The sequence below is a fragment of the Macrotis lagotis genome, chromosome 3 (genome assembly GCF_037893015.1).
Source record: "Macrotis lagotis isolate mMagLag1 chromosome 3, bilby.v1.9.chrom.fasta, whole genome shotgun sequence".
Lineage (NCBI taxonomy): Eukaryota > Metazoa > Chordata > Mammalia > Peramelemorphia > Peramelidae > Macrotis > Macrotis lagotis.
The window spans coordinates 13,870,869-13,881,238 of record NC_133660.1 but is presented as its reverse complement, the minus strand read 5'-3'; positions in this window follow the sequence as shown (position 1 = coordinate 13,881,238).

Sequence of the window (10,370 nt, the reverse complement as noted above, 5' to 3'; positions counted from 1 at the left end):
GACTCCATTTATGACACCAACATGGTGCTGATACATAAACCAGGAAGAATGAAAATTGAGAAAGAAAATTATAGACCACTATCCCTAATGAATATTGATGCAAAAATCTTAAATAAAATTCTAGTAATGAGATTACAGCAAATTATTATTAGGCAAATACAACCATTAACAAGATTTATACCAGGTAGGCAGGGATGGTTGAACATTAGGAAAACACTCAACATAATTAAAACATATCAATAGCAACCCCCCCCAATCATATGATTACCTCAAATACCTAATATGATTACCTCAATAGATGCTGAAAAAACCCTCGATAAAATACATCATCCCTATTAAAAACTCTAGAAAATTTAGGAATAAATGGAGTTTTCCTTAAAATAATAAATGATATCTATCTAAATCCACCAAGAAATATCATATGTAAAGGGAATAAACTCAGAGAATTTCCAATAAAATCAGGGGAAAAACAAGGAAAAGAAATGAACGATACAAAAAATATGATCAAAGAATGGCTTGGTAAAAGAGCACAAAAAAATTCTGATATAATAGATATAAAATAGAATTGATCCAATAATAAAAAAATTTCACTGAAGAAAAGAAAAAAAAGCAGAATAGTCCAAATGTAAAAGGCAGCACAAAAGTTCTTTGAAAAAATAATTCCTTAAAAATTAGAACTGGACCAGGGAAAGCTAATGAGACATCAAGAAACAACAAAACAAAGACAACACAATTTTTAAAAATAGAAAATATTTCATTGGCAAAAACAATTCACCTGGAAATAGATCGAAGAGACATCATTTAAGAAAAATGAAATACCTAGACATCATGATAAAAAAAAGAGCTAATCATCATATTTCAAAAAATTATCAAAGAAAACTAACTACCCCTATATCTTAGAACCAAAGGGTAAAATAGAAACTGAAATAATTCACTGATTACCTCCTGAAATATATCCCCAAATGAAAACTCCCAGGAATATTTTAATCAAATTCCAGAATTCACAGATCAAGGAGAAAACGAGAGGAAACAATTCATATAACATGTAGTATTAGTCAGTTTAACATCAAACTTAGCAACATTTACCTTAAAGGATCAGAGAGCTTGGAATATAATATTCTGTGGGGCAAAGGAGTTAGGATTATAATAAGAAATTACCTACCTAGCAAAAATGAGTACAATGCTTAAAGGAGATAAATAACAAATTTTTAAGCATTCTTGATGAAAAGACAAGAGCTGAATAGAAAATTTGATGTTCATATAGAAAAGTAAACATGAAAGAGTAAACACAACAGACTGGTTACATTTCTACATGGGAAGATGATATTTGTAACTTTTTTTAAAATTATAAAGATTTTATTTATTTTGAGTCTTACAATTTTTCCCCAATCTTACTTCCCTCCCCCCCCCCACAGAAGACAGTTTGCCAGTCTTTACATTGTTTCCATGGTGTGCATTGATCTAAATTGAATGTGATGAGAGAGAAATCATATCCTTAAGGAAGAAACATAAAGTATAAGAGATAACAAGATCAGACAATAAGATAAGTTTTTTTTTTCTAAATTAAAGGCAATAGTCCTTGGTCTTTGTTCAAACTCCACAATTCTTTCTCTCTTACAGATGGTATTCTCCATCATCACAGACAGCTCCAAATTGTCCCTGATTGTTGCACTGATGGAATGAGCGAGTCCATCAAGGTTGATCATCACCCCCATGTTGCTGTTAGGGTGTACAGTGTTTTTCTGGTTATGCTCTCAGTTCATGCAAATCCCTCCAGGCTTCCCTGAATTCCCATCCCTCCTGGTTTCTAGTAGAACAATAGTGTTCCATGACATACATATACCACAGTTTGCTAAGCCATTCCCCAATTGAAGGACATTTACTTGATTTCCAATTGTTTGCCACCACAAACAGGGCTACTATGAATATTTTTGTACAAATGATGTTTTTACCTTTTTTCATCATCTCTTCAGGGTATAGACCCCTTTGGGTGTAGTTCCAAATTTCTCTCCAGAAAGGTTGGATGAGTTCACAGCTCCACCAACAATGTAATAGTGTCCCAGATTACCCACAACCCTTCCAACAATTATCATTATCCTTTCTGGTCATATTGGCCAGTCTAAGAGGTGTGAGGTGGTACCTCAGAGAAGCTTTAATGATACTTCTAACTTCTTTTTTTTAAGGTTTTTTCTTTTATTAAAGATTTTATTTGAGTTTTGCAATTTTTCCCCCAATCTTACTTCCCTCCCCCCACAGAAAGCAATTTCTCAGTCTTTACTTTGTTTCCGTGTTGTACATTGATCCAAATTGAGTGTGATGAGAAAGAAATCATATCTTTAAGGAAGAAACAAAGTATAAGAGATAACAAGATCAGACAATACGATATCTGTGTTTTTTCCTAAATTAAAGGGAATAGTCCTTGAACTTTGTTCAAACTCCACAGTTCTTTCTCTGGATACAGATAGTATTCTCCATTACAGACAGCCCAAAATTGTCCCTGGTTGTTGCACTGATGGAATGAGCAAGTCCATCAAGGTTGATCATCACCCCCATGATAATTGTAACTTCTAAGAATATTATTATTCGGGCACTTAGATGGAGTATATATAGGCAGAGGGCAGAAGTATGAGTTAATTATGTTAGAGTGATCTCCAAAAAAATAAAAAGTACATATTGACAGAAAGATGAATGTGCTGGAAGAAGAGCAAAGGAAGAGGAAGGATAAATACATGTTTTCTCACATAAAAGAATCATGTAAGAAATAACTTTAATAATAGAAGGGAAAGGGGGACAATGTTTGAACTTCACTCTTCAGAATTGATTCAAAGAGGGAAGAATATTATAACATAAACACAGGTATATAAATCTATTTTGACAATAGAAAAACAAGATGAAAAAAGGATAACAGGGAAGGGTAGGGGAATGATAGAAGGAGAGTAGATTAAGGGAGGTGATTGTCAGGAACAAAGAGATATTTGAGATGGGACAAAGATAAAAAGAAACTAGGATGGAAGGAAATATTCAATTAGTCATCATAATTCTGCATGTGAGGGATGAGTTTACAAAAAATAGAATAGAATGAATTAGAAATTAAAATACAACAACATGTTGTTTACAGTAGACATGCTTGAAATAGAAAACACAGGTTAAAATATAAAGCTAGAGTAGAATCTATTATGCTTCAGCTGAAGTAAAAAAAATGGCAGGGGTAGTAGCGATTATGATCTTAGATAAAGCAAAAGTAAAAATGGACCTAATCAAAAGGAATAATCAGGAAACCACATTTTGTTAAATGTCATAGACAATGAATTAATATAAAAAATTTCACAGCAAATTTCTTTGATTAAAAATTGAATTTCTTAAATCTATAGGAAACTAAGTCAAATTTGTAAAAATATGACCATTTCCCAGTTGATAATTGATCAAAGGAACAATAAAAACACGAAGTTTTCAGAAGAGCAAATCAAATCTATCTATAGTGATGTGGAAAAAACTAATCATTATCAATCAGAGATAAGCAAATTAAAACAATTCTAGGGTACTTCTTCACATCTAACAGAAATAACAATTGCTGGAGGGGATGAGGGAAATAGGTACTTGAATAAACTGTTGGTGAAGTTAAAAATAGTCTGGAGAAAAATTTGGAACTATGCGCAAAGGACATTATTCTTGATCCAACTACTTTGATTCTCTACCCCATAAAGATCAAATAAAAATATTTTAGCAGCAGCTTTTTTGTGATGTAAATAATTGAAAATTTTGGGGAAATACTTATCATATGAGAAATGGCTGAACAAGCTTTGTCATATGATTAGGGTGGCATAATATTGTGCTATAAAAATGATGAGGGGATTGTTTAAGGGAAAAAATATGGGAAGATATACATGAACAAATGATAAGTGAAGTGAGGAAAAACCCATAGAACATTATGCATAGTAACAACAGTGTTGTAATGAAGCTCAATTGTTTTTTTTTTCTAAAGTGAATATAGTTTGCTTTACTATTCATTCATACACTAAATTATTTTACTCTGGATATGAATGGCATTTTCCATTAAACACCTGTCAGGATAGTCCTTGATCACTGAACTGCTGAGAGGAACTCCATCCATCATAACTGATCATCTCACAATATTGCTCTTTATGAAAAAAACATTGCTCTTTATGTGCATAATGTTCTCTTGGTTCTGCTCACTTCATTCAACATCAGTTCATGCAAGTCTTTCCATGTTTTATTCGAAATCTGCCCACTCATGGTTTCTTACATAAAAATAGTAATACACCATATTCATATACCATAATTTGTTCAGCTATTCTTTTTTAGTATGATTTTGGTTTATTTATTTTATATTATTAAAATAATTTTGTTATAAGAGTAAACATAACCCCCCCCCCCCCAGAAGATGAGAAGCCTCAAGAATAGTGAGAGAGAGAGAAAAAAATGTACTTCAGTCTGTGTTCAGATTCCAATGGCTCTGTCTCTGGGGTGAGTTGCTTTCTTTATCATAAGTCCACCAGAGAATTTGCTTCACTATTTCTCCCACAGTTGCTATTACTAGCTCTACCTACACTCTATTCCTCTCCACTCTCATTTATTCTATTCTCTCTATCCCTTTATCCTGGCCCTGTCCAAAAGTGTGTTGAATCCTCTCCCTCGATCTTCCCTCTCTTCTATCACCTATTTCCCCCTTCCCTCCCCCCATTCCCCCTTATCCCATCCCTTCCTTCTCATTTTTCTCTTGGGTAAGATAGATTTCCTCACCCTCTTAAGTGTGTATGTTATTTCCTCTCTGAGCCATTTCTGATGAGAATGTAGGCTCACTCATTCCCTCTCACCTTCCCCGTTCCACTCCATTGAAATAGCTTTTTCTTAACTCTTCTATGAAATTTCTTAGCTCCTTCTTCCTCTCCTTTCCCTTCCTCCCAGTACTTTCCTTTATCATCCATTGATTCCATCTTTTTACTATATTATACCATCATATTCTGCTCCTTCCTATGCCCTGTCTATATATGCTCCTTCTAACAGCTCTTATACATGAGAAAGTTCATAAGAGTTATCCATATCTTCTTCCCATGCAGGAATACAAACAGTACAATAGCATCAAGTTCCTCATAGTTAGTCCTTCTCATCCACCCCCTCTATGGTTCAACAGAGCCCTGTACTTGAAGATCAAACTTCCTGTTCAGCTCTGGTTGTTTCAACAGGAAAGTTTGAAAGTTCCCTGTTTCATTGAAAGTCCATCTTTCCCCCTGAAAAAGGATGTTCAGTTTTGCTAGGTAGTTGATTATCGATTGTAAACCAAGATCTTTTGCCTTCCAGAATATCATATTCCAATCCCTACAAGGATGTAAGGATTAATGTAGATGCTGCCAGATCCTGTGTAATCCTGACTATGGAGCTTTTGTAGTTAAATTGCTTGTTTCTGGCAGTTTTTGGAATTTTCTCTCTGATTTGGGAGTTTTGGAATTTGGCTATAATATTCCTGGAAGTTTTTCCTTTGGGATCTCTTTTAGATCTCTTTTAGGAGGTGACCAGTGAGTTCCTTCAATTTCTATTTTTACCCCCTGCTTCTAGGATCTCGGAGCAATTTTGCTGTATTATTTCTTGAAAAATGAAGTCTAGGTTCTTTTCCTGGTCATGACTTTCAGGTAGCCTAAGAATTTTCAAATTATTTCTTCTGGATCTGTTTTCAAGGTTGGTTGTTTTTCCAGTGTGGAAGAGTTTTATTTCTTCCTGATTTCTTGCAAAGTCATCAGTTTCCTTTAGTTCCAATCTGTATTTGAAGGAGTTATTTTCTTCAGAGAGCTTTTTTATCTCCTTTTCCAGCTGGCCAATTCTGCTTTTTAAGGCATTCTTCTCCTCATTTGCCTTTTGTTTTGCTTTTTCTATTTGACCTAAACTGGTTTTTAATATATTATTTTCTTCAGTGTTTTTTGGTATTTCTTTCACCAAGCTGCTGATTTGGTTTTCATGATTTATCTGCATGGCTCTCATTTCTTCTCCCAGTTTTTCCTCCACCTCCCTTAATTGCTTTTCAGTCTTTTTTGAGCTCACCCATACTCTGAGCCCATTTTCTATTTTTCTTGAAGGTTTTGGATATGGAGGCTTCAATTTTGTCATCATCTGAGTATGTGTTTTGATCTTCCATGGGACTAAAGTAATTCTCTATGGTCAGATTCTTCTTTTTCTGTTGTTTACTCATTTCCTCAGTCCAAGACTAATTTACAGCACTTCCAAGGTTTTGGGGAATTTTTTGGGACACCCCACTGGGACTTTTATTCCTCCAAGGTCTTATGTTCTCTCACCTGTGCTTTGATATGTAGATGACCACAGGCACTCCCCCTTGCCCTGGAGCTGTGAGGAGGATCCCTGATATCTTAGTAAGGAAAGCCAAACTGCAACCTGGATCTGAGTGTGGGTAAACAGCAGAGTCCTGTCCCAGGGAGAGCAGAGATTTCTGAAGTCTCTCCTGACCCCTTTACCATCTGTGGGTTGTGCTCTAGAGGGGCAGGCTCGTTTCCCCCATTATCACTGCAGGTTCTGAGGCCAGTGCTCCTCAACTCCACACTTATTCTGGTGTAGTAGAGTTCTCTCATGGCCCCTTCAAGCTGCTCCTAGTGATCCCTGGGCTGGGCTGGGCTAGGCTGATCTATGCTGTGCTGTGCTGAGGCTGGGGCTTTTTTCCAACTCCCAGGCCTGGTGAAACACACCTTTCCCATGGAGCTTCTATGTTATCTTGGACTGGCAAAATGTATCACTCAGTCTTTCTGTGGGTTCTGCCCCTCTAAATTTTGGCTAGAGTCATAATTTGATGGCTTTTGGAGTTTTGGGGGGAAGGAGTTCCCAGGAAATGCTGCCTTCATGCCATCATCTTGTCTCCACACCCTATGGTCAATTGTTAAAGACATCTATTCCAATCAATACTATGATCCAAGATAGTTTCAAGGACTCTTGTTGAAAAAAAACTCCAGAGAACTGGTGATCGCAAATTGAAGCATACTTTTCTCAGGTGTGTGTTTGTGTGTGTGTGTGTGTGTGTGTGTGTGTGTGTGTGTGTGTGTGTGTTTGTGATATGGCTCATATGGAAATGTGCTTTGCATAATTTCAAAAGTATAATGTCATCATTTTTCTTGCATTCTCAGTGGGTAGGGAAGGGATGGAAGGAAAGGAGAGAATTTAGAATTTAAAAAAAGAGGGTTTAACTAACATTAACTTGAATTTTTAAGAGAAGGAAAGAAGGAAGGAAGGAAGGAAGGAAGATAGTTTGTACACAAATCCAACCAGAATCCTGGATAAGAATAAGCAAGAGCTTATAAACAAAGTGTCAACAAATATTGCTCATAATGACCCATTCCTGCCTCTTCATTGTTACCTCCACCAGATTTCTGCCTTCATCTGTTTCACTTTATGTATATTTTTTGGGGAAAACTCTTATTAGCCTCTTTGCTGTCACTGTATTGCTACTACTATCTTTATTCATTCTCACATTTCTATCATTTGGAATTTTCAAGAAACAAATACTTTCTCCAGTTCTGTTTTTCTCCCTAAAATGTTTCAATGCCTAATTATTATTGAATGATGAAGCACAGATTTGCAAAATAAGTCATCCTATGAACTTAAATTCATTGTCCTTTAGAACACGATATTCCCTCCCATGTTTTATGGTGGATGCAGAATAGTCTTGCATTATTTGAATTTCCTTTTCTTTGTATTTGAATTTCTTTTTCTCAATTGGCTATAGAACTTGTTTAAAATTGTTTTTTCAGAACCATTGAATTTAACCCCAATATGTTGCAGAGTTTGAAGCTTTCTTTATATTCCTAAAGGTGACGTATTCTTTCGACTGTATTTAATTTTCTATGTTCAGAAGTCCTGAGTAGTCCTTTCATTATTTCCTGAATTATCTATATCCTGTCTTTTAAGATTAGTAGGCTTTGCTTGCCTAGTGAGCATATTTCCTTTTTTTTTTTGGCTAGGCAATGGGGGTTAAGTGGCTTGCCTAAGGCCACACAGCTAAGTAATTATTAAGTGTCTGAGTCTGGATTTGAACTCAGGTACTCCTGACTCCAGGGCTGGTGCTCTATCCACTGCGCCACCTAGCCGCCCCCATATTTCCTTTTAAAGTTATTTTTCTTTTGCTTCTCTTTTTCTAAATTGTTAATTCTGTATATCTGAATTCAAAATCTATTCTTTTCTATTTTGTTTCTTTGGTGAGACTTGCCATCACAGATCACAGTTTTTTCTATTTTTCCATTACTTTAACTCTTCAGGCAATAAATTCTGTTTTCATAATTCTCATTTCTCTTTTGACTCACTCACATTCCATAAGATACTCTGGCTCAGCAAATATTGGATCATCTTTATTTTGTAGTATTTATTCATCGATAGCTAAACTTATAACAAATTTCCTTCGATTGATGTTTTTCCCAGTTCATTTATCTATTTGTATTCAAGATCTTTGATTTTTCTTCTTCCTAATTACTTTGAAAATTTAGTAATTTTCCCCTCTTTTTCCTCTCTTCACTTTCTGACTCTCTCCCCTCTGGTTTCCTTGGAGGCTGATTTCTTAAAGTGTCTTAAGCCTCCTCCTGCACTGGCAACCTAGGTCTTTCCTTCAACTGACTTTTAAGTAATCAGTGCTATAGTCTTTCCTTCAGGTTCAGTGGAGTGCTGCATAGCACCTGTCCCACCCCTCCCTCACAGCCTACTATCCTGGCATCCAGTCCCACTCCCTTACTTCTCTGATGTAAACTCCTGCATTAATAAAAGGGTTGTCTGCCCTGGCATCAGTGGTCCAAAGATTTGCAGTGCTGATGTTATGGAACTGAAGCCTTCAGGCATGTTTTTGCTTTTTAGTACCAATAGTAGCACTGATTGTCTGTCATGATCCAGACAAACTTCCATGACCTGGAGCTGGTGTCTCCACAGAACCGTAAACAGAGAGAGGTAACTGGGGAAAGAAGGTGAGTTTTGAGGTAAGGCCAAACCCATATCTCATGTCCCTGGTCTTTTAGCACAACCTCATTGAGAGCAGCATAGGAAATGGGGGAGGGATGCCAAGTGAGCTCAGGGTGATGGATAATGACCCTCCTAGATAACCAGATTTCTGAATTCATTTAGGAGTTTTTAGCTGAAAATAATTTCACATTAGCCAGTTGCAGTTTTTGCAGATGCAGCAGCCAGCTATTGAAATTCAAATGTAATTGGTTCTAGCACTGGTCCTGCTAGACAACCTTCCTTCTTTCCAAGTACTAGTGGTAATAGAAATTGCTAATAAGATTTCTACTGGGTTAATTTTCTCATAGGCATTAGGGAAGCTATCACCAAGACTTGATTTCAGATAACTAGGGTTGTAGTTGTTGATGCATTAAAAGTTCAGGCCAGGCATTGGGATAAAAACTCCCTCTTTGATAAAAATTGCTGGGATAATTGGAAGTTAGTATGGAAGAAACTTAGATTAGAGCAACACCTCACACCCTTTACCAAGATAAGATTCAAATGGTTACAGGACATAGACATAAAAAAACAATACTATAAGCAAATCAGAAGGTCAAGGACTAGTCTACCTGTCAGATCTATGGAAAGGCTATCAGTTTATGACTAAGGAAGAGTTGGAGAACATCAGCAAAAACCAATTAGATGATTTCGATTACATTAAATTAAAAGGCTTTTGCAGAGATAAAACCACTGTAAAGATCAAAAGAAATGTAGTAAATTGGGAAACAATCTTTACAACTAATGATTCTGACAAAGGACTCATTTCTAAAATATACAGAGAACTGAGTCATAGTTTTAAAACAAAAAGCCATTCCCCAATTGACAAATGGTGAAAGGATATGCAAAGGCAATTTACATAGGAGATCAAAGCAATCCATAGCCATATGAAAAAATGCTCTGAATCATTATTAGAGAAATGCAAATTAAAGCTTCTCTGAGGTACCACCTCACACCTCTCAGATTGGCCAGTATGACCAGGAAGGATAATGATCATTGTTGGAAGGGTTGTGGGAAATCTGGGACACTACTACACTGTTGGTGGAGCTGTGAACTCATCCAACCCTTCTGGAGAGCTATTTGGAACTATGCCCAAAGGGCAACAAAAATGTGCATACCCTTTGACCCAGCAATACCACTACTGGGTCTATACCCTGAAGAGATGAGGGAAAAGGGTAAAAACATTACTTGTACAAAAACATTTATAGCAGCCCTGTTTGTGATGGCAAAGAATTGGAAATCAAGTAAATGTCCTTCAATTGGGGAATGGCTTAGCAAACTGTGGTATAGGTATATCATGGAACACTATTGTTCTATTAGAAACCAGGAGGGATGGGATTTCAGGGAAGCCTGGAGGGATTTGCATGAACTGATGC